Source organism: Leptosomus discolor, chromosome 6, assembly GCF_034619465.1.
Source record: "Leptosomus discolor isolate bLepDis1 chromosome 6, bLepDis1.hap2, whole genome shotgun sequence".
NCBI classification, from domain to species: domain Eukaryota; kingdom Metazoa; phylum Chordata; class Aves; order Leptosomiformes; family Leptosomidae; genus Leptosomus; species Leptosomus discolor.
Genome location: NC_141396.1, coordinates 51,661,798 through 51,680,009, shown reverse-complemented (window position 1 = coordinate 51,680,009; position 18,212 = coordinate 51,661,798). Strand labels below are relative to the sequence as shown.

Below are 18,212 nucleotides of genomic sequence, written 5' to 3'. Positions count from 1 at the left end.
TATACCTAAATTTGTTAGCCAAAATTAATTAGATTGCCTTACTGATTGCAAGTCGCGAATTGCAATATACACACACATATATATATATGTGCATATTGGGCGACTTACTGGCACACCCATTTTCTCTCAGCTTTTATTCTTCGAACAAAAGCTTAGGCAAAGTGTCTACACTAGGCAGTTCCTCTGCCTACTGTAACTTATGCCTTCCAGGAAGGTTTTTTTTTTGGACTTGCCTCGCTAGGCAGCTAGATAAATTACTGTGGTGTGACCTTCAAGCACCTCGCTTACTCCATGGAAATTGTCCATATGCACACTCTTGCCCCGTGATACTCCGTACGACGTGCAAGGTAGTTTATCCCTTTTCTTAGATGTTCCTCCCTCCACCCCCAACATTGCAAAGTAAGAACATTCTCATAGGTGTAACCACAGCTCAGCTGATGCTCTGAAATCAAACTCAGAGTGCTCTGAAAATAAACATCACCGAGTAACTTTTGCATGTCCCCATATGCTCGGTGTAGAAAGGAAAACGTATCCTTCCTTGCCACATCCCAGCTCCAGCTCTTTCTCATCTGAAAGTTATCAGGTAATTTTGATTTAAATATGTAAAGAAACGAAGCTGGTTTTCATGGGCCATATTCTTAATTTGTCCAAAGATCATTCTGCTGAAGTTAGTGGAGCACCAGTGATTTATATCGGCTGAGTGAGGAGCTGACTGCATGTCTTCAGTTCCCTAGGAATTCTCAGAAGAAAGGCCAGTATTGTAGCTGAAACAGCATTAACTCAGAATGAAGTCAGTTAAAGTTTTGCCGTTCACAAGATCAGACTTTGATACTCAGGCAGAATGGGTAGGAGCTTCTTAAAAGTAGGTGGAATAAAGACCAAAGTCCTTCTGTCATGTGTACAAATCTTTCTTTCCACTAGCAGCTTTAAAGAAGTAAACAAGATTGGGTGCTAGGGTGCTGTGGCTGTTTACAGCACTAATGCTTTCGTACTGCTTGATCACAGTTCAGTCAACCATCATCTGCGGGCCTCAGTTTCCTTAGAGAGGATAATGTTTCTCTGGTTTGCAAATAACTGAGGATGCACTTATTAGTGTTTGTGAAGTCCTTAGAGACTGCTGGGTGGAAATGTAGTGCAGTATAATAGTTATTTGCCATTGTTTTGTATTTGTTCGTCTTCTAGCTGTTAATTTTTTTTTAACAATATACTGCTGTGCAAAAATGCATGTGGCAATCTTTTGACTTTCAGAGAGGAGTGTTATCCAAACAAAAAATAAAGAATAGGACTCATGCCCACAAGAGACACATTATCCGTGATGAGATGAATCTAGAACAGACACAGCACTAACTCAAAACTGAGCACCAAACAGCATCCAAATGCAAGCAATTTCAAACGTGTGCATATTGCCAGTATGAAACCAGGCCATTCTGCAAACTCAGTGTCCCCTGGGGAGTAGTGAACCTAGCAGCAGCAACGCTAATGGCTGTCTTCTCATGTGCAGCAAGGGAAAGCAGCACTTTAGAGCTGCCTTGGGCAGCTGTTAAGTTATTCATTCTTAACTTACTTCTATAAAGCTGTATTGGGTGGAAGCAGATGACAAGATTTTGGGACTACGCTGTTTGCTATGGGGGGAGTGTTCCCCATCCTTAGACACAGGGTAAAATTCTGGCTTCCTTCAAGTCAGTGGTAAATTTCTCCCCAGTCTCACTTGGACTGAAAAAAAAAAAAAAAAAATTTAGACTCCAGAAAAACCTTTTTGAAGAACACTTTGCTGGTACCAGTTTTTGTCGGTTTGGACATTACTTTCCTTCTGGTGCACACAGTCTGTATAGAGGAGCAGAGGCCTGTGAGTTTTCAAATGCATTTGTACTGCTAAAACAATGATGAAATAAAAAAACAATACCCAGTTTTCTGTTGTTAGAGCACATGTAATGCATGAAGTACTATGCTAGGTCGTCTACCTTGTTTCTCAACCTCCTTTCAGAACATTTCAGGATATTTTGTGGTTTGCTTGTTCCATCTGATGCCTCATCCTTCCCTATCTCCTTTCTATAGGTGGTGTGAAAGCTCACACTCTCCTGAGTAAAACACAGCAGTTTTCTTTCTCAATATTTTCCACTAAGAATTTTGGACACTTTAAGTCCAAAAAATTGTGAAACGTTATAAAAATCCTTGTATCTCAAAAATTACTTTTGATTTCTGTTTCATTTTTCATCTAGTATATTTTGGGGGATTTCCTCTGTGCTAACGATAGCCAGAAAATTCCTCCGCCTCATGACAAAATGAGAAGTTTGTCAATACCATGTTAGCAGCTGATGCTTTAAAACCTGTGACCAAATTTCATGATACTCGTGATAAAAGTCATGAGAGCTGGCAATGTTGGATTCTTGCTAAAGTCACAACTTCCTGATGCTGTTTCTGTTCTCAGTCATAGCCCTGAATGAAACTCCCACTCAAGTGACAGACTTATAGAAGAGAATAGAATCAAAAGGAAATTGAAATATTAATTTATATTCATTTCACTGCTTGGCTATGTTTCTTCACCCCTCACTGTATGATTAAAACTTTCAGAAAGCAAAATTTTTCCCAGCGAAAAAAAACCCTCTGTGTTTACCACTCATTTCTCTGAGTATACATAAAATAGCATTAGGAGTCCTATTGTTATGGAGGCTACATGTTTGCTTGGCTTCAAAGCCAGCTTACACCAATGAGAAGAAAATTATTGAAAGCCGTTAAACACAAGGACATGACTTTTGGCTCAGGAAGACACTGATCTGCAAATTACTGGCATATTTGGGACCAAGATCACACTGGCTGCTGCAGGATCCTTACACTGTCCCACTGCTGTCCCCTGGCAGGCATGTTGGAGGTAAACGAGGTGGACTGACGCAGAAAAAACTTTCTTATGCCGTGTTCTTTCACATGTTGTGCAGCCTTATGTTTTCAGGGGATTGTTCTCTTTCAAATATTACACAAAAATACTGCACAAAATAGCTAATATTGACATTAAGTGTCCCATCCTCCACCTGAATATACCATTTTTATGTCTGTATGTTTCTGGTGAAGTCAATGGAGTTGTGCCTGACTGCTTTGTATTTCCTTTATGGTTTAGATCCTGCCCTGCTGCAGTTACAGTAACTGCAATGGGTCTAATCTGATGTGCACAAGCTGAGAAGTGGCCGTATAGCTCTAAACTCAGGGACTGTTCTGAGGACAAAAGTAATTTTCAAAACATTTTTATAAACTCAAGGAAATCTTAATGTCTTTGCTCTATTATTACCTTAAAATAATAATCCCAAACTGACCTGGGAGCTATTACTCAGTGAGCACTGGCCCCTTGGAAGGTTTCAACTTGTCAAGCTTAGCCATTTTTTGAACGCACAGAGGAAGTCATTAAGGCACATCAGGCTGCTGATTGCTATTAAACTCTGCAGAGAGTTCTGTGTAAAAATCAATGCCATAACAGGGCTACAAGATTCTAAGAGGCAGGAAAAGCATTTCTTTACCCTCTGGTAACTCAAAAATGGATTAATAGATTTTGTGAAACCTCAAAAAAATATCACCTATTAGCTAGGGGCAAAATGTAAACCTCTGTGACAAAATAATACAGGTCAGAAAGCTCCAAGCACATGAAAATGGGATTATAATGGAACTGTCACTGCTATAACCTCAACTGCATGTTTCTGTGCTGGAGAAATCTCACACATCTGCACACACGCGTATGCACGTGCTTATTTATTGTATCCCAAGGAACACCTTTTTTTCTGTATCACCACTAAGAACACAGAGGGCGAATGCATTTTTAGTAAAGTATAATCTTATATAGCTTTTGCCAGAGAAGTACTACAAGAATTTTCCAGATGAGTTCAGTCTCAGCATCAGTGAAAGTGTTACTTAGATGGCTGGTGGGTTTTGCTTGTGTGGGAACTGCACTGAAAAATGCAACACAGTTTGCTAATAGTTGAAGACTTTTGTAGAAAAAATATTTTTCACAGGAAAAACTACTTTAAATTGTATTAGGAAGTTTTATTGTAAACATGTAGTGTATAAACCAGGCAAAGTCCATTGTCTGGCTCTGAGGCCATTTGCCATGGAATGGCTTAAATTCAAACTGTCCGGTTCTCTTCCCTCAGAAGGCAAAGTGGTGGCCTTCAGTTCCATTTTTGGCATGAATTTAATTCAATTTTTGGTGATAAAATGTTGGAACATCTTTTTAATTTGATTATTTTTCTTTGATTCTTATATGAAAATAAAATTTTACTGAGCTGTATTAAATTTGCTTCATGCTATCATAGGATTGTTTGGGTTGGAAGGGGCCTCAGGAAATCACCTCGTCCAACTTACTGCTCCAAGGAATTACATTTTATATAATACAAAAGCTAAAATGAAGCAATCCATGTTTCAGAACCTTTATTTCATGGCCTATCCCAGCCTTTCTGCTCCAATAAATACTGGTTTCTCACCAGGTCTCTTATTAATTTTAAAATTTTAGATTGCCTGCTTTTATTGGAAAGAAGGTTCCTTTCTGGTTTTCCATGTTAAAATACATGGAAATATCGTGTAGGGTTGACCCACCTTAGGAGGAGGGCTGAGGGGTAGTGCCACAAGCACATCCCTGCATGGTGGCTTCAGGGTCCTGCTGGGTGATTATCTGCTGTCTCAGCTAAGCCCAGTTCTTTTTAAAGAAAGGACATGAAGGTAAGCCATCTCAGTATCAGGGCTCAGGGCAGGCAGAACTTAGGACCAAAATAGCCAGCTTTGGTCCAGGTGGAGGTAAGTTTTGCCCAAAGCTCACCAACACTGCAGGTGTCTGACAGTTTCCACCCTTCCCGGGGAGCCACCACTGTGCATCCCCCCAAGTCCCTGGCAAGAGCGTGCAGTCGTGGCTGCAGCCAGCACAGCAAACCCCCTCCCAGCGTATCCGGGTCCAAGACTGAGATGTGGAGAAAAGGATCAAAAATAGGCTTTCTGTTAAGGACCTTATCAAGCGCATGCAATGAAAAAGCTCTTAACAAGTGAGTTGTTACAGCCTGGTTTAGTGCGTATGGTCTGGATTGGCTGCAGTGAGGGGGCAGATTGCAGACTCTTTCCCCAGGACGGCACTGAGGAAAGAGGCTCCTACACTGTCGTTATAGCAGGGCAAAATCCACTTTTCTTGCATGGCTAATTTGGAAGTTATGAATCAGCCTGTTGTTTTTATTTCAGTGGAGTACAGACAAGAGTTGTGTAAAATGAGGCTGCTGCCTGTCTGTCAGGCAGCTGTAGTTTTTTACCCTGCAGCATCTTTTAATGTGCATTCTTGGTGAATTCTGAAGAGAAGCAGTCACAACTGTGTGCTCAGATGTTAGAGCAGATCTCATACCCTAGTCATTGAACCAGGGACTTCACTTGTGCATTGCCCTGTGTTTGACGCAGCCATTAAGCATCCTGACCCAGTAACCAGAAAACTGAATTGGTGTCTAAGTTAAAAAGACACTGTAAAAATATGCTCTTAAATCATCTGGTTTTGAACAGAGATTAATATTTTCTTGCAGTGTATCTACTTTTCCCAGGTGTTAAATAGACCATTTGCTGTCTGCTGGTTTTTAGGGTTTTTTAAAGTAGGTCTTAAAGGCTATTCCAGCCTGCCTCTACAGGGTTTTAAGGCATGAGAGAATGTTATCTGCAGAAAAATGCCCATCTCTCTCAAATAATTAGCAATTATCTGTCAAAAAAAGCTGCTGAACTGACTACAGTAAGAAAAACACTTTTCATCTTTGGCTTTTTTGGTCTCCCTCTTTCTCCCTGCTCTTCGCTGCCCTCCCACCTTTCCCCTAGCATTTTCTGAGCAGTCTTTGCCAAAGGAAACACTGATGAAAGTAACTTTCAGTGGCTGAGCAGTTCCCTCCCTCATGTCCTCCCTGTCCACCCCCTAGATTGCAACAGCCTTTATACATACCATGTCAGAGTCCAGCAGAGACATTTTATGTTCATTGTTTCTCCAAAATAAATAAAAGCAGCACAGACGATACGAACTGGCTGTAGACATCCCATTGCTAATAATGGAGCTGTGCTGTAATTGCTAATAATGATGCAGTGTTTCAGCATGGGAACACCATTCTATCTGTAATGTGGATCTGGCCTGAATAAAGTGACACAGATGGTAACATTATTGTATATTTCTTTGTAGTGGAAGTTGAAATTTTACTGTGGGAAAAAAACCCATTCCTACATTTCCTTCCAGTTATTTCTTTAGTATTAGCACCACTGGCATGCTTGAGCTGTGAACTGTGTCAGTGCCACCTAAGGAACTTGAAGAGGAGTCTGCAAAGTGAGGAGAAGCGATTGTTTCCACTTAGCAAAGGAAGCACTTAGATGCTGTTTGACAGAATTGCATTTGCCTCCCTTAGCAGGGATGACCCATTTTGATCACACGCAACAGCCAAACAACAAACAGCCCATTCGCAGTAAATCAGACTTGAAACGTCTCTGTAGCTGCTATCTGAAGGACTGGTTCTGGAGTCCTCTCTCGTGAACCAGAGCTCCCACATCTGTACATCAGTTGTCCGAGAGTACTTCATTGCCTTTTTGCAGGCTACAAACAGAGGCAACACACGCTTTGTGGGCCAGCTCCTGGGTTTCAGCTTCCTTTGATGCACACAAAGTACGTGCTCCTCTGGGAGTGTCCGGTATCCTCCATGCTTACGTGCACAACCACTTCAGCACCCTGGTGAGCCAAAACCAGTGGCTCACACTGCTACTTTGGCCTGACTGCAACATATTTCCTTTGAAAGGTGTTTGTAAAGCTGTGGCAGCATGTCAAAGATAAGAGAGGCAGGAATTGGTTGTATTTGCCAAGCGCCTGCCTTTGTTGGCTCTGTCCGCAAGCGCAGCTACCCTCACTTTTGAACTCTCCGAACTTGCTGCATGTTCATCCACAAAAATCACTAGCTCACCCAGACCTAGTGTCAGGGCCAGAGTTGTCCTTCCTGCAAGATTAGGTCACAGCATTAGATCAAAGTCCTACCATGCCATTTTACACACGTGGATGCAACAACCAGCCAAGTTTCAAGTCCCAAGCACAGGTGTCTAGTAACTGTATGAAGCACACATGAAAGTCAGAGCCAGAAACCAAATTTACAAGCTATATTTCATCTTTTTCCCCAATATTACACCTTTCTCATCCACCCTTATAAGTGCATTCCCAATTTAAATTTCAGAAGATCACTGCTAATGTCTAAAACTTTCCTGCCTGTCTTTCCTTCACAACTTTCTCTCTTCATCTGGCAATTCAAAACTGACCCTAATAATGCCCTTTTAAACAGTTGAGAAAGAGTGATCCACCAAAGAGGCTTCGTCCTGGCAAAAGAAATGCTGCACATTATTAAATACTATGGTGACGGAACGTGTAGCAGAAAGCAGTGTTGGCATGTGTGTAGGAAATAAACGCAGTGTATTTACTGTAGAGCTGCTGTGTAGCTGGAAGTGCAAGGCATGAGCAGGAGTGATAAGCAAGTGTCATTTAGAAATGATTATGAGAAAAATAGTGAGAAAGTACAGAAAGAGCACCTAATTTTGCCTCGTTCATCCTTCCAAAAGCTGGATGAATCCTCTAAAGTGGATATCTGGGCTTCTCCTGTGGCTTATGGGGAGGGAGATAACTCCAGCAAAAACACATCCCACCTGAAGACTGATCACCAGGATAAATCACTCTTTCAAGGTGCCTTTATCTCTCTCCCCAGACTACCAAGGAATAACTAGCTCAGAGTATCTCCCTGAATTTTAGACAACTACTGTAAGGTGAAATAAATTCCACCCAAAGTCCTCAGAAATGGCTGCCCAAAGTGGACAGGAAAGCTGGCAGACTTAGATAGCTGCAGAAGCTCATTTCTGTCTTGGTGGACACAGAGCCGATTGCCAGAGTTGGTACGGTGTTGCCTGTGTCAATGACGTAAAAAAAATCTTGCAACTGTTTGCAATGGTTTGCCATGTCAGGCTTAACGCACAAGTGGTATAACTGGTTTGCAAGTGAAAATGAAATCGGAAAATGAGCACAAGACCTGTATGTTCTATTCATATAGAAGTAAACATTTTCTTCAAGAACTGAAACTGTTGTCTTAAGATGTATCACATGTTGATGTACTTACAGTGTAAAATTGTGTTTTGCTTGGGCAGTGTTAACTGCAGCTTCTGTGGCTTGGCTCAAAGCCTTTTTTAAATCTCAGTGGGGCAGGCAGACAGACCTGTGCTCACTGGTCTGTGGCATTCAAAGACACTCCTGCAGAGCCCATGCGCCGCAGGAGCACACTGATCAGCCTTTAGAGATCCTCTGTAGCAAAGAAGATACTTGACAGGACATAAGGATATGAATATCGCTGAAGTGGAAGGGAATAGAAAGGAAAATACCAGAGTATAAGTGCACACAACATAGACTGCCTAGTTCAGCAAACGCAATTCATTCACTTGAGCTTCCTCATTATTCTCCCAGCACATTCTCAGCCCTGTTTAACATATGCTTGAACTTCGCTTAATTTAGTGCAGCCAACAGGTGCTTACAATTAGGAACATGCTTAGTAATGTGACTGAATTAAAGCCCAAATATTCCAGCTTCAACACATGAACACGATTGTTTCTATTAAGATGGAGTGTTTCACGCTAGGGTTTATGATCACTGCAGTCCACACCGCATGGACGATGAGGCACTATGAAATGCTTCTGTTCAGAAGACTGTTCACATGCATCCATTTAGGTCTGAGCTCAAAACTTTTTCTTGACCAGGGTCAAAGAAGTGACTGTGTCTTAGACCAAGTTATGAAGCCCAAATCCTGAAGTTCTTGTGGCCACAAAACTCCCACAGACTTGAAACATGCAAATCGGATGCAGTTCGTGGACTCCTGGCAGATTGCCAGGGCAGTGTCCTTAAGTTTCTGATGTTTTGTAAAGTAGTTCTGTAGTTTAAAATTCAGGAAAAATAGCGGACACTGCATTTTCACTTACAATCTGATTTGTTGTCTCTACCTTCTGTAACTAAAATAGGATAGACATAAGAAGCAATAGATTAAGCAGTAATGACACCAGCATTTTCTTTTGCTGAGGCTTTAGCCAAGCTAAGGACACAGTGCTAATCTAGAGTTGTTTCTTTTTCCTTAAATAACATTTTTATTGAGCAAGAAGCGGATGTCAGAATGGCCTTTTGATCAGCTAAAAACAACAGTGTCTCTAAGGGAATCTTTCCTGTTTATTGTATGCTGCTGCATTTGAAAAATGCGAGCCTACAGTAGAGCTAGACTCCTTAACATACAAGAAGCAGGGCAAAACAGGATGAGGCCAAAATGGGAACTGTATATCACAGGAACTTGGAAAGGCAGGAAGTAACAAAAGAAGTAGAAATTCTTGATTAAAAGTATAATTGTACCAGCTTGTGCAAGAGGATAATGACTTTCAAATGTCAGCCTTTGTGCCTGTTCATAATGATAAAGCTATTAAACATATGTACTGGTCTTAATTCCATTTCTCATGGCAAGTCATTTAGGATCCACAACTATTCTGTCCAATGAAATCTAAAGTTTTATACTGCTTCAGCAGTATACTCCAACGGTAGATTAAAAGGAGTGCTAACTAGAGCAGTGCCAGCCAGGACTGTTGCACGGTAGTTTAAAACATGTCAGAGATTCTGTTATAAGTCCCTACTTTCAAGGATTTAAATATCAGCCATAAAAATTCACTCCCAGGATAAAAGTCAGTCAAGGAGTGAATACTTAAACCTAATTTGTTAAAATAAGGAGACTTAATTTTTGTAGTTTAGAAGTTTTATGTGTAAAAAGGAATAAGGTTTTAAAAGATTTTTTTGCAGATCTGTAGCTGAAAAGTAAATCTATTTCAAAAAATTAACTCATTAAGAAATTAACTCTTAAAGCAGTCAATGGCTTTGTTATTTCAGAAAATGAGTTAATAGCAGAGATAGTCGCAAACAAATTACCAAGTTTTAAAACCACTGCTGCACCGTTGAGCTTGGTCCAGTTCTGTGTTGCTTGTGGAAAAAAAGCTTTTGCTTCAGTGGTAATTAGATCAAATGCTGATTTTCTCATCGGGAGGTTAGATTCGATTCTAAAGCAAAAGTAAGAGCTCAGTTTGACAATATTTGGTGAAATGTTCATCTATAATGTCAGTAAAGTTGCTTCCAGAGACACGAAGACAAATGTTGTTCTGGTGTCACCTTCCCCAGCATTTTGGTCAGTGTCAGTGCTTCTGATCACAGGCCGTGGGATGGTGTTGCTTTCAGACTGAAGCTGGCAATAACATGTTTTGTAATTATAGGCACATGCCAACAAAAAAGCTATAGAATAAATTGTCGTTACCAGACGGTTCAATGTTTGGGGGGGGTAAGATGTTAGCAGAGAATTCTGCAGCAGCTTCCTCAAGTCCTACCCAGCAAGTGATATTTATGGACTGTTTACAAGATTTTCACATATGGCATTCTAAAGAGGTTTGTAACTTTTATACTCTGCCATCCAGTTTATTTATTTTACAAAAATCCCACTCCAAAGGTCAGCTATGTTCTGTCTGTCTCGGCAACTCCAGGCCTAGGGAAAAATACTGAATGTAGTCTCAGCATGGAGTAGTTAAACAAATGTGCTTTTAAACATGGTAGAGATGGTTTTGTGTCTTGTTCTCATATATCTTAGACCCTGTGCCTCTTGGCTTTAGGCATCATTTAAATGAGTGCACTGTTTAGCACCTCTTTCACATTCAAATGATATATTTGTGTTCTTCTGTGTGGAAATGCCTGTATATTTTCAGCACTGTTCAGTTCATGTGAAAGTAGGCAGGAACAAACCAAGGAGACAAAGATTATGTCAAACTGGGTGAATAATACTGAAGTGATCATGATGTATCTATTCTCCTTTTCAAAATCTTCAGAAGAAGCCCTCCTTTCCTTTTCCAGCTTCCAAGCAGCACAAGGGAGCTCATTTCAAACCCTTTCAGACTGACCTCTGCTCTTGGTGTGGGGTTTCCATCTCTAAGCCTCCTCCTCTGCTCCATATCATTCAGGCCAAACCTGGTACTGACTTCCCTCCTTACCTGCCAGCAAAACAGAATACCTTCTCTTTTTCTTACCACATCTTTTCCATATACCTGAGTAGATCCCATGCTAAGTAATGAAGTGCAGATGAAATTCAAGTAATGCAAGTGCTGATACTCTCATCTGGTCAATTCATTTTGTGGGTGCAAAACGTGCTTGCGCACAAGGAAGCCACAGACCAGCTTTTTTATTTGTATCCTAAACGTCACTGTAGCTGGGAGGTATTAGTACCTCAAAGTTATATTTACTATAGAGGACTGGTGATAAAATTTAAACAATTGATTGAATAGTTGAATCTCTGATTCACAAAAGCAATATGATTACAGGGCAGCTATTTATACAAAGTCTGATTTGTGATATATGGGTATAATCAATTGCAAATTATGTGCTTTTCAAACATCTGCTGTAGTTTATTGTGAGTCTATTAGAGGATATCTAATATCCAGTAAGAAATGACATGTAAGAAATCCATCACCTCTTTTCTGGCAGGAGGGCCTTGTAATTTGAACAGAGACTGTCTATCTTTGTAATATCGACCCTCTGGATTTGAGGATCTGAGGCTTTCTGCTGATCCATCATGAAAATACCTTTGTGATATTTTCATGTCTGCCATAATAAGCCTCTTTTCTGGCCAAGAGGACAAAACAGCCACACAGTATTCAAAAAATGGGCACAGCTGTAAAATGAGCATTGGTTCAAAGTCATGAAATAGTGCTGTTAGAAAAATAACAAAATCCATGTTTTCAAGTCAAAATCACAAAATCGTTATTTTCATCAGCACGTAATATCACAAGCCCTATTTCTTTTGGGAATACTACCTGGGGGTATAGGTTCTCTGCTCTTAGGAGTCCAATGTACAAACTTTGGAAGCAGGATGTGTGGTTGCTCGTAGGATGCATAAGGAGGTTTGCGATTTCTGGTCTTTTGCAAGTTTTGTCAAACCACCACAATTTATGAATTCCATGTTCTTCACTGGAGTAAGAACACTTGAAACCACATCTCAGCTGCAAGGTATAAAAGTAACTATTAAATATACATACTGCTACATGTTTCGGTGTGCTAAGGAGGACTTGCCTTGGGATAGGCCTTAGCGGGTTAAATTGCATCCACTTAAATTAATAGAGCCGTGTCAGTTTTCAACTTTGGCAGAGCGGGAGCAGCAGGACAGGTCACCATGCAGGTCCTGCAAGCAGGACCAGAAAAGCTCTGTGTGAAGGACTTGAACATATTTTCAAATTGCAGATTTCAAATTGCTCTTTAAGAGGATAGATTCTTCAATCAGTAACACCTTTTTTCCTCCTGAGAATATTTGGCTCTACCAGCAGAACCTGCATACTGCCCTGCCTTCTGCTACCAAAGTCTGCAGAGTTTCACAAAATGCCGGTGAAGAGAGCGCGATTGCAGAGCTTAGGTTTTTTGGGTTCCCTGTTGGGTAAGGTGTCTGCTATGGTCCTGTGCACAGAACAGCTGCTGCGTGGCTCCCTTGGAGCTCCTGGTCTCAGCCGTGTGGCAGACTGTCATGGGTGCATTTTTCCTTTTTCTTTTCTTCTCAGCCTGGAAAAACTTCTATTATCTCTGTGAGAATTTAACTTACGCAGAGACTGTGGGATCAGGACCATGGCTTACTCTGTTACACCTAATTAACCCTGGGAATTCATTTCCACAACACAGAAGTAGGCCACAAAGATAGGTAGCTTTACGAAAGAAAATTAAGGATTTGCAATGAAGACATGGAATATCCACAATTACATTTCATATGATACAAAATAATTAAGGGATATAAGCCATAATGGTTCATGGCACAATCCAAGTTCTAACAGATGGGGATACGATGAGATTTCCCCATGGGAAAGTGATTTTGTAATTGTAGAGGTGGGTGTATTCCATTTACTTCTGTATTTATTTTAGCTGTGTATTTGTATTTGTATAAACATTAAGGAAAAGCATCAATCTATAACCTCTGGGTATTTTTACAGTTTCTTCAAAATGCAGAAGTAATTGCTGCATACTTCTTAAAGAACGAAAGGGGAAAAAAAAATTAAAACCCTTGTTTTTACCCACCCACACATTTCTCTTCATATATCCCAGATCTCAGATTGCCCCTCCCTCTTCAAAAGCCTGGGAAAAGATTCACATGCACATGTGAAAAATGATAGTTTCACATGGCTGTAGTAGGTTCACATCCTTGTTATGGAAATGAGTGGTTTTGGTTTGGGAGTTTCTCTTGTGGTTTTTGTGCAGATGGTTAAATACTTAAACACAGTGGGCCAAACTGTTCCTACTGGAATTTCACTGCTTTGGCTAAACTACACTAGGAATCGAAACAGGCCATGGAACCAAAATCTACTTTTGCTCATAATGAAGTAGCCAAATGGGTAATGGGATTGCTGCACAGTAGCAAAAAGGAAGAAGCAGCCATGAACAGATTTCTCTTTGTCTGTTCTGTAATTAATTAAGTACCTGGTGAACGATAGATCTGAGAAACCTCACTTTGCTCCTGTGATCTGCACTTCCTCCAGACAGGTAAGCACAGAGCCGTGTGTGCTGGAGACTGATTAATTAGCCCAAGCCAGTTGTAAAATCTTTAGGAAACAAGTGGTGTCTGTTTTCTTTTGCACAGGATGCCAAGAGATGTATTTAAAGTGTGAGAGTCAAAGGTCAGTGACATCACGTACTCTAAGAAAGAGCCCTCGCTTGGTTCTATGTTTCGTGTTAGAAATACCATCTGCAAGCCGTGAAGCTATTGTACTTGATACGAGAAGGAGTGGGATTAATCTGCAGCAAGGAAAAATTAGGTTAAATATTATGAAAAATATTGTAACTGTAAGATCACTTAAGCAAAGTAGCAGGCTGTCAAGGGAGACAGTCAAGGCTAGAAGTGACACTTTTCTATCAGAGCTGCTTTGGAGAATAATTAATAAGCATTTCTCTTTGAACGGGGGGCAGGGCACCAGGCTCCGCTTGAGGTATCTGCCAAACCAAATGAGCCCACAAATCTCACAGACACACTGCGAGTTAATGCCTACGTACAGATAAAGTGGAGTTTTCTGAAAAGACTTTTCCAGCCTCTTCTCAGCTTCTGTTACGTATTCTAAATGTAAATTGAATGCAAATACTTTGAGCTGTTCACCACAAAGCAGTTTACAATCTCCTACGCTAAATCTGACCCTCTGGAAATTTAAGAGGCCGTAGTAATGCTTCATATTATTCTTTACAAACTAATTGGGTTACAAGAGAGAAAAAGTCTGCTCCAATCTCTATGATTTCTTATGCCTGTTTCATATTTATTTTCACAAATTTCTTGTTCTAGTTTAATATTTCTAAGTTTTTAACTGATCTCTTCCACTACCAAAGTTAATGAATGTGTTAACATTGCATTCAATGAGAAAATGCGTAAGCTAGATGTGTGGCTTAAGTTCTAAATATGCTGCTAAGGTTTTTATCTTCAGATTGTTCAGGCTTATCCGCTTGCACTCAACCAGCAATAATAAGGTATCTTTCTGTCTTTGCTCTGGAAAGATAAAATTTGTCATTTCCTAGCATTATATCCAAGTGCAGCAAACTGCAAAACAAATGCATTACTTCTTACATTATTTTGGGGGTACAGTGTGCGTTAAGTTAGTTTTCAAAATCAGATTACAGGAGGTTAAATCTCAGTCCCTAATTTGTGTCAACAAAATTGGCAAATCACCTTAACAAAGGGCCAAAGAATTATTGCCTTGATAATAACAGAAAATTTGAACTTGGCAGTTTTATAGATTGGCCCATGTCTAAAAAGCTTTAGTAAAGGTTGTTCTCCACCATCTCCAGTGGAGTGGTGCTTCATAAAAGCAAACTCATTTTGCCCACTAACAGGGGTTTTGGCAAAGTAAAGGAGGGGAATAAGCAACACAAAATTTAATCCCTAACTTTCCATCTACTGCACCCTACAGAGCCACAGCCCAGGGAACCAGAAGAAAGAGATCAAAAGGCTTTAAAAATGTCAGGCAACAGGATCTTATTTAAATTATTAGGTGAGAGGCCCTCTTGTTTTTTAACAATAGCAAAACATACCACGTAGCCTGTTTTCTTGTCTCTATTTATACTGGTTTTGACAGGCTGGTGCAAATTGCATGCAGAAATTGTATTTCTGCTTTCCAGCATCGCTTTGGACAACATTTGAAAATGTGTTTTTGTAAATGTAAAACAATGTAATAGCAAAAGGTATTTGAATCATGTAGAAGCTGGAGGATTTCTAAGAGGTTCTTAACCAGTATTGACTGAAATAAAACTAATTTGACGAAAAACCAGAAACCTGCCTTAGGTGAGGCTGATAAGCAGTTAGAGAATAAAGAAGGTTTATATGTAATTCTGTTAAGTGATTCAACTTTAAGAATTGCACATTTCTAATTCACATACGTACGCTAAAAAGCCTTTTTCAGTTTCCAACAATTGAAATCATTAAAACCATATAAGAAGAGATTTTTTTCTTGTTATTTATCTTGGCTTTATTGCTGAAAGATAGACACTGTCCCAACCTGATGTCATAGTGCAGAACAGTAAAATCTTTCTCCCAGGCTCTGTGTGCAGCCTCTGTGCTGCTAAATCCTTGTGCCCAAGTAGTCTTACTGACGTCAGCAAAAGCAGGGCTGTACAGTCTAATTCTTAAAATATGTCATGTACATATCCATTCTTGATGCTGTCATTTTTATCTCAGATTTTGTAAGGTGAAGCATATGGCGTGAATATATGACTGGCTGAATGTTAAACTTCTGTAGCTTACTGAGTAATTCATGTTTCTAAATCACACGAGTAGTGGATAATACTGATTTAATAAAGCACCAATCAGCCAAGCCTTATCTGCTTAAAATGAAAGAAATACAAATAGAAGGTGGTCAATATACACATGATTAATGATCACACTTAAAAGCAGTTTTCACCGCGCCTCCTAATTATGAATTTGTGTGTCTGTGTGTATGCAGAGTGGGCTAAAATGAGGGAAAAGAAGATCTCAGCACCGTTCTGTCTTCCTTACTTATATTAATGCCTTTGGGGTTCTTTTACAGAGTAACACAGATATTGCAGATTAAGGAAAACAGGGTGGGCTATTTTTAGGATTCAATTCATATGAAACCATTTTCACTTACTTTATAGCAACTCCCTGATTTTCTTCTCACAAAGTGTGTTGGCAAAATTGAAGTGAGCGGGACTTGCATCTCTAAGGATTAAAAGCACCAGGAGACAAAATGCATGTTGGAGAGGAGCAAGCTTTAAGTTCCGGGTGTGAGGGGTCATACTGGATGAAATGCATTTCACATTCAGAATGACTTGCCATAGTGACGTGTTTGCTAATGTGCTCACTTCCTCTCGTGTTGCCCCAGGTATCTAAGACAGTTCCTACATGGCAAACAGAGGGAGAGTCATTTATAACATGACAGACTCATGCTAAGGCTGGCAGGGAATATCATTAACCTCACAAGTCTTGATGTGACTGAAGAGGCTTGAGATCTGTATGGGAGACAAGTCTGAAAATTAACAGCCTCATTAATCAAATCGCAATGTTTTGACAACTTCATGGTGTGTATGTAATCTACCCTGTATACAATTTAGCTAAGGCTTTTATGCAATGAGACGTTGTTTGGAGCAACTTTATGTGAAAAGACTCCACCCCACAGCACAATTACTGGATTATATGATGATTATCAAAGGGTGAAAAAGCATAATCAGCTGAGATTCAAACAGAAAATACAGCTAGGTTTATGAAGGAGTTAGCACATCTCCTTTTTTCCAGTTCTGGTTTACTGACTGATGTATAATCACCATCATCACTTATTTAGAGAGTTTGGGGGAAAGGTGGCCAACCTCTCCCACCTGAGCTCAGATACAGGAGCTACTCCTCTTCAAAGAAGAAATCCTTTGAATCCATTTGCCCAGTGTGTTTAGTCAAGAGTGAAACAAGTGTGGATAACCTGCTGGGACACCGTACTGCAACACACCAGAGCACGTCCCTCAGATAACCAGTTCTCCAGAGCAGCAGGATGCTCAGGACAGGGTAATTCGGAGAAATTCTGGGTCCCTCAGGTGTCAGACAATCATCTTCTGCTTAAAAACAGGCTGTCCCCCAAATCCTTTGTTCTTCGGGCTCCTTGTAAGTACCTATCTTAAGGAGCTTAGGGAAATACGATCACCTGTTTTCCACACCTAGGGACTTACGCAGCAGGCTTATTAATACTTTTAAGTATTAATTGTGTAAATTCCTGCACATCTAGACAAGACTACATCCATGAGTATTTCTGGGTTATAAAGAAATGTTATTGCTTCTTATAATGTGATTAGTAGCACGACGTTTGATGTAGTGGCAAGAGTAGCAAAATGCTGTATTTCACTATGAACATTTTGAAATGGGGCTCACAAAAATACATAGTATTTTAAGTCTCTTTGTCCTTCTTGTTCATTGTTCATCTGCAAAGGTAAAAATTGTAAATCAAATCTAAAAAGGGTTAGGAACAAGAATGCAGAGCTGTCAACTAAATATATCTATGTACAAAAGATATATTAAATCAGAAAATTAATGACGGTGTCACTAATATTGTAGCCATCTCAGTTCATCCAATGCCTTCAACTCTTTCAGGGAAATATCAATATCTGATTTTCTAGACTGGGAAACTAAGGCATAGCCTGTGCTTTCAGCCTTCCAGTCCAGTCTCTGCCCACTTTCTCCCATCATCTCCCATCTCCCTAAACGACCTAAACTAAGCCCCGTCATACTGATGACCATCTAGGCTCACATTTCCTTGCATCTGAAGCATGAAATCTCAACTCTCTCTCTAATCTCACAACTTTATGTCCCTGTTAGCTACTGTATGAACACTACAGAGCTGTAACGACACGGAAAGTTTACAAGTGACTAAACAGACAACCTTGGGCAGACAGTTCCCTTCCAATGCTCCTGCCTTCCCAGTCTGTGGCTCTCACGAACACAGAATGACTCCCAGCTTCCAGCCTGCTGCTTGCTGGACTTCTGCATTCACGCTGCAGTCAAAGATGTGACTGCAGCATCCATAATGGTGCCAAATCCTTACCCAGTTAGTGGCAAAGCTGTGGTGGCATAGGTTTTATTGTCCCCGGTGGGAACATTCAGCACTGAGCAGAGTCTATGACATTTTTAGTA

At 40.3% G+C, this 18,212-nt stretch overlaps 1 protein-coding gene across 1 annotated transcript in view; it reads left to right on the top strand.

The window, feature by feature from the left end:
* The window catches only part of NRP1 (neuropilin 1), a 111,306-nt gene that overhangs the window by 13,972 nt on the left and 79,122 nt on the right, over positions 1–18,212 (top strand). The window lies entirely within an intron of this gene.